This window comes from Melanerpes formicivorus, unplaced genomic scaffold, assembly GCF_026170545.1.
Source record: "Melanerpes formicivorus ecotype bairdi unplaced genomic scaffold, bMelFor1.0.p_v2 SCAF_117, whole genome shotgun sequence".
Lineage (NCBI taxonomy): Eukaryota > Metazoa > Chordata > Aves > Piciformes > Picidae > Melanerpes > Melanerpes formicivorus.
In genome coordinates this window covers 1125365-1132153 of record NW_027142469.1, presented here as the reverse complement: position 1 = coordinate 1132153, position 6789 = coordinate 1125365, and the positions used below count along the sequence as shown (strand labels likewise).

Genomic DNA, 6789 nt, shown 5'->3' with positions numbered 1-6789 from the left:
TTGCCCTTTTTGAAGATGGGGGCAATGTTTCCCCTTTTCCAGTCTGTGGGGACTGCCCCAGCTTGCCATGACTTTTGAAATATAATAGAGAGGGGGTTAGCAACCTCCTCTGCCAGTTCTCTCAGCACCCGTGGGTGTATCCCGTCGGGTCCCATGGACTTGAACACTTTCAGGTTCTTCAGATGATCACGAACCTGATCTGCACTTACAATGGGCAGTTCTTCCTCCCCGTCCCTGGCTTTGACTTCCATAACATCAGGAGTGTGGCTAGAGGCCCTTGCAGTGAAGACTGAGGTAAAGAAGTTATTAAGCACCTCAGCCTTTTCCTCATCACTTGTGACCATGTCACCAGTTTCCTTTCCGAGGGGAACCTCCTCAGAAAGGAAACCTCCTGATGAACCTCCTGCCTTTCACAGCAAGGACTGAACATTGCAGCTTTGGCCAAGACTATCAGCCCAAAGGAAGGCCTGGCCCCTGAGGAGCTAAATGCAAGTGAACTGTCTGACACCACCACAGTCCTGTAAATGTTGCAAAGCAGTAGTGCATGCAGTATAATAATTGGAAAGTTAAGGGCTGCTCAAGCTTTACACAAAGTATCCTATTCAGTTTTGGGTTCCACTTAACACAAAGTATAAAAGGTCAGAGGGAAAGCCAACTCTACCTCTGAACTACAGCAAGAAATACTGGAATCAAGGGGCCCTTTCTTCTGCTATTAATAGATGAAGAGAGCATGAAAACTGATGGGCTAAACCAACAGGGCAAGATTAGAATAACTAGTAGAGAGAACGGAAGATACAAAGCTTCAACTACATCTGTTTAGCAACGACTCCTACCAGATAACTTCCATGCCATAACTTTGCTGATTTCAAACAAGCCAGCTGGTGAAGCGTCTCGCTCACAGGCGGCCGACGAGGAGACGTGCAGAAGGCAGAGGCGAGGGAACAAGTCCTGAGCTTTGCTGCAGGCTGTCCTGCGGCTTCCCCTACCGACTCTTTCCCGTACACCACCGCAGAAGGAGTTGGGTGAATTTTGTCTCAAACCGGCTCCTAAGACAACCTCCGCTTTTTCCCTGGGTGCCTACGTGGGTGTTGCTTCATCTTTCCCTCACGCTCGGTACGGCATTCGGGTGCAGAGCAAGGCTCTGGACAGCCAAACCGAACTCCTGTGCTGAAGAAAAGGAAGCGGAAGCACAGGCTGAGCCCCTGAGCTCTAAACATTCACTGAGCCCCAGGAAATTCCTGCATGTGCTGGCTGCTGCCACCTCCTCGTTGCCCCGGGCCTGCTCATTGGAGGCTGCCTGGCAAAAGCACCTGCCCCCACTTTCCTCGGCGTTCTTTGAATACCCAGGTTGGAAACCTAAGAGGTAGCGCACTAATTGGAAAGCATGTTCCAGCGGGCGTGGCTGGAGGCTGGGCGCTGATGTCTTCCTGCCCTGCCAACTTAGCATGGTGAACCAAAGCTCTTCAGCTTTTTCTAGGGGTGGAAACACAACAGGACAAACTTTGTTTCTCAGGTAACAAGGCACAAAACTCATTAAGGGGTTTCTAGGCCAGAATCAACACCTACCCCTAACCTGAAACCCTTCTGATTGCTTCTGCCTGTCAGCACAGTACCTCTGCGTCTCTCTGGGAGGATTCCAATGGCTCAGGAGCAGATGATGTTTCCCACTGGAACGATCCCACTCTTAGTCACGCAGCAAAGATCCCCTCTATGCTGGAAATACATATTCTAATAGGGTAACCCATGGTGAAGAGGAAACACTGCCATTTGGCAATGTTGATTTACCTTCTGGGATTTACTACACCAAAACCACCTTGCAGTTGGTGCATTTCTTGCTGGCAATCAAGCAATCTCTTCCATCTGTTGCTCTCATTCTTTTGTTTCAGCTTTCTGAGCCTGTGTCGGTACAAGTCCTTCTCAGGGCACCGCAAACAGAGACAGACAAAGCTTCCTTTTCTCCAATAGTTCCAGGAAGATTTCCGGCACTCCTAGGCGAGCACCGACAGAGTGACGGCTGTGAGGGGACATCAGCCTGGCACTGGAGCTGGGCATTCTGAGCAGATGAGGAACCCTGGGCAACACCTGCAGAGAAATCTTGGTTCCTCTGCAGAGAAGCACTGGCCTTAGAGACAAAGCTGTCTTTGATCTGGGCACCAGCTGCAGCTCTCAGCAGTGCCCAGCTGCAGAGCAATGGCCTGAACCTTCATCCTGATCCAGGTGGAGAGAGAACTGCCAGGAGCACAACTTCTCTGCTCCGGTTGCAGCATCCCCAGGGGCCGAGCGCAGCCTTGCTGTTAGTGAGGAACACAGCCCCTGTGAGAAGCTCCTGGGGTCAGAGGACAAACAAGAGGTTTTCCACACTGGAAACAAGGGAAGTCTCTTTGCCACCCCCGTTATACCCATCAGAGGACTTCTGCTTGCTTACCTACCTGCTCGGTTGGAGTGTACACTGGCAGAAGTTTCAGCTCCTCGGTAAAAGCGTGGACTCAGCAATTTCCTTTTCAGCCTTTCCTTCCTGACTGACAGAGATCAAACCCTACCTGGAGCCCAAACAAGCCAAGCAGGAGATCCCCTGCTAGGCTGGCAGGGTGAGGCTGTACCGTCGCAGCAGCCGTAGCCCTTGTGCCGACACAACAGGGACTCCGTAGCCCCCCATAGCAATCCGGCTGCCCTCCTCGAGCCCCGCCCCCTTCCATAGCCATCCTATTGTCGCCCTCCAGCCCCGCCTCCAGTCCTCCTGCCCCGCCTCCTGCAACCTCCCTCAGCCCTTTCCCCGCCCCCTCCCATAGCCATCCTATTGCACTCAAGCCCCGCCCCCTTGTGACGCACGGCGCTTCCCCACCCCCTCCCATAGCCATCCTATTGCCCTCAAATTCCCCTTTCATACCCCCAAGCCCACTTCAGATGACAGCAGACCCTCCTTAACAGGCCCCCAGCGCTCAGCAGGTCCGGTGCTGCTGTGCCTCGGGAGCAGATCAGCTGGTCTCCCTGCAGAGCTTTTTCCAGTCAATGAAAAAACAGCACACCACACACACACACGAAAGACAATCCACTGTTTTAATTGAGAGACAGTTGCTATTTCTGCTTCAAACCACACCCCACACCCCCCCGTGGCTCTGCTCAGGATGTGCTTTTCTCCTCTAGAAGCCTTTCTACAGAACAGAGGGGGGTCACGTCAAGGCCTTTCTGCACACAAATCACTGCCCTTCTGCAATCTCTCAATAAGCAGCACCGCTGTTCCTCTGCTGGAACACCTCACACTCACTCTTACACTTGCCCGGGGCTTTCCCTCCCCTCCAAGAACGTCCTGGCATTTCAAACATTTGGCATTTCAGGTCTGCAAGCAGCCTTTGTGGGAGGCTGCCCTCACCCCTCCCTCACTGCTCCTCTGCTGTATCCTCGCCCACCCCCCTGTGGCATCACAGAAGGAAAGACAGCCGAGCGGCTACGCTCCTCTTCTTTTTATCACCCCGAGCCGGGGACAGCCTTCTGGGCAAGGTTTGCAGCTTCAGCACACAGCTGAGCTTTGCTCTCACCCATTAAACCCTTTGGTGGTTTCAGCTTCCCGAGGATGTGTCGGCACAAGTCCTTGTCGGGGCACCGCAAACAGGGAGAGACAAAGCTCCGAGATCCAGGAAGAGGACGGCTGAGCAGACACTCCTAAAGAGAGAAACTTCATCAGCTGAACCTCACACTTCTCCCAGCTTTGCAACAGCAAAGAACTTTGTGAACAACACAGTGGTGCTCCTAAGGAGGTCACCAGCTTGCAAGTTACAGGAGAAATAAAAACCTTTTTATTACAGAAGCACTGGCAAAAATTTACGGACAGGAACAGCAGACGAGGAAATTCTGCGATTGAGCTAACGATAGACATCGGGCCTAGGATCTGGCTACCCTGACAAAGGATGCCAACAGGACAGAGTGAGGCCTCAGCAGCACTCCCAAAAAGCCCCACAGAGAGCCACAGGCTCTGGCCCGTGCCCCACCTACGGGCCGGCCCTCCTGGCAGCAGCGCAACACCACCTCTTCAGGAGCCCAGGGACTGACCTCAGCCCCCTAAGGGCCAGGCAAGGTTGGTTCCTGTTAGCTGCCTAAAGCAGCCTCCCCAGCCCTGCTTCCAGGGACCTTGGGCTGCTGCTGGGGACAGAAGGGGGATGGAGGGCTCCACAACTCGTCACACAGACCCCGAGTACAGGGCTGTTAAGCTGACAGGGTGCCAAGGGAACAGGCTGCCATGAAGGCACAGACCCAGGCCCTGAACTACAGGGTGGGTCACCTTGCCGCAGCAACACGACCCAGCGGCTCTGCTGTGTCCGACGAATAAAAGGAGGAAGTTCCACAGGAACAGAAGGGAAAACCTTTTCACTGTGTGTGCCAGAGCCCGGGAGCAGGCTGCCCAGAGAGTTAGTGGAGTCTCTGGAGACATTCAAAACCTGCCCCAGGTGATCCTGCACTGGCACAGGGGTTGGACCGGATGCTATTTTGGGGTCCCTTCCAACCCCTAACACTCAGTGATTCTGTGATTAGCTATGCTGGTGACAGAGTCTCACTGAGTGCTCTTTAAAATGTTTTTCTTTTCTTTCAGCCTAGGAGTTTCATATTTAAATAGACCTTCTGCTCTGTCTTCCCCCTTCCTTCTTCCATCTTGCGTCTAAACACTAGGAGAGCTTGATGAGCTCTATCCTGGGCGTCCCAACGTAACACATCTCAACTGCATACATGGATTTTGTAATCTTTTGCCCCATTGCTCGCACAGGGTGGATTAAGTTCATTACTTAGAGCTTGTCAGGACAGCTGTTGAAGTGTCCTGTGCAATGCAGGAGGAGTTGAATCCCATAGGAAACCACATTACTGTGCTTTGTCAGCCTGGTTATGGTCAGAAACCGCCTTCATTTTTTTTTCTCTTAAACAGATATATCACATGAGTCCCCAGAATTAATTTGCCTCTTCTCATAATTATTTCTTTAAAACTGTCTTAGAAGTGTCTCTGTCCTTCCCTCTCTCTAGATACTGGCCTCCTGAGCCCATGGCAGACTTGCACAGAGCTACTGCGAGCACCACTCTGCACGGCCTCTGGGGGGCTTTCAAGCACAGGCACCCCAGGAGAATCCAAACCTAACCTTGCAGCTGGCCTTAGAGCTCCTCTTTGGAAAACTGTCGCTGCCAGGGCCCACAAACCCAACGTCCTCTGTCGGCAACCTGGACGTAAGAGCTGAAAAGTGTCAACAGAAATTGTACTTGGACACCTCAGGAAGATCCTTCAATGAAAGAGCTGGCTCCTCCTGAAGGGCAAGTATGAATGGAGCTCTCAAAGTACCACACTTCAGAGCCTCCTACTTGCTAGCACTGAGACAATTGTTCATGTAGAACGACTGGCCACTCACTTCAACAAACCCCACAGAACTGGCTCCTATCAACTCTCCAGAAGACACTGCTGCACTAGCTTGGCTGCCTGACCGGCTCAGTTCAGGTGGCTTAGGATCTCACAGAGGGTACCACAAGAACTGAGGGGACTGCAGTCTTTGCAGCTTCAGCTTTCCTTCTCTGCTACTTCTTTTTTCAGATGGATTTTTTTTCAAAGGGACTGCTGGACAGCAGAACAGGATGGATGGCTGGGCCCCAAGAGCGGTGGGGAACAGAGTTAAACCCAGCCGGTGGCCGGCCGGGCACAAGTGGTGTTCCCCAGCACACAGAGGTGAGAGAGTATCCCCAGAGAAGGGCCACAAAGCTGGTGAGGGGTCTGGATAACAAGCCTTATGAGGAGTGGCTGAAGGAACTGGGACTGTTTAATCTGCAGAAGAGGAAGCTGAGGGAATTGTGGTGTGGTCTGGCTTCAGCTCTCAACTAGTTCCACGTTGAGCAAGGACAGCTTGTACTCACAGAAGGCACTGGCTGCTTGGGTTCAAGGTTCCCGCAGAGCTCAGGCTATCTCTCTTCATTAGTGAGGTCGTCCTGTCACCTAGGCAGAGAGAAGAAAATGCAGCTATGAAATTAGACCACTGGAATCGTGAGACTCGTTCTGTGTGCGACTCCAGGAGACTCCAAACCTAACCTTGGAGCTGCCCTGAAGAGCTCCTCTTTGGAAAAGTCTCGCTGCCGGGCCCCACAAACCCCACACCCTCTGTCAGCAAACCGGATGTACGAGCTGAAGAGTGTCGACAGAAACTGTACGTGGACAGCTCAGGAAGATCCTGCCAGTCCCAGCACACCAGACCTGGAATGATCAAAGAAAGTCCGTTAACAGCTGTCTGTGTGTCTGCTCATAGCTTGAGGAGAACCCCCCAACTCCTTCAGGACCCCCCCAGATTCCCCAACTTAGATGCCCACAAAACCCCTTTGGAGGCACCCAAACCCCCCATCTGATACGCTCAGCTCCGTTTTAGGTACCCCCAGACGCTTCTAATGTCCCCAGACCCGCTGGTAGACCAGCCCAGAACCCCCTGACACTATCCCAGACCCTTTCAGGGGGCTCCACACCCCTTCTAGATGCCCACGAAACCCCTTCACATGACAAAAGAAACCTTTACCTGCCTCCAAACCCCATTTGGGGGCCACTCAGACCCCTTAGCAGCGGGTGGCAGCAACCAAGTCCGTTGCTCTCGCCAATTAAACCTGGATGTTAGGAAGAAGGTCTTCATAGAATAGAATAGAGCAGGGTGAAAGAGAGATTGGCCTTTGGAATGTGCTGCCCAGGGAGGTGGTGGAGTCACCATCACTGGAAGTGTTTAGAAAGAGACTGGATGAGGCACTCAGTGCTGTGGTTTAGTTGATTAGATGGTGATGGAAAGG

The 6789-nt window shown here is 52.7% G+C and overlaps 1 long non-coding RNA gene across 1 annotated transcript; it reads right to left on the bottom strand.

Annotated features, from left to right (window-relative positions):
- Positions 1–3037: 3037 nt before the first annotated feature.
- LOC137456147 (uncharacterized) lies at positions 3038–6198 on the bottom strand. The gene is made up of 3 exons (XR_010990971.1): positions 6053–6198; positions 5881–5959; positions 3038–3660 (listed from the first exon to the last, which is right to left on the bottom strand). It is a non-coding gene; the product is annotated as an uncharacterized lncRNA (long non-coding RNA).
- Between the last annotated feature and the right edge of the window lie 591 nt (positions 6199–6789).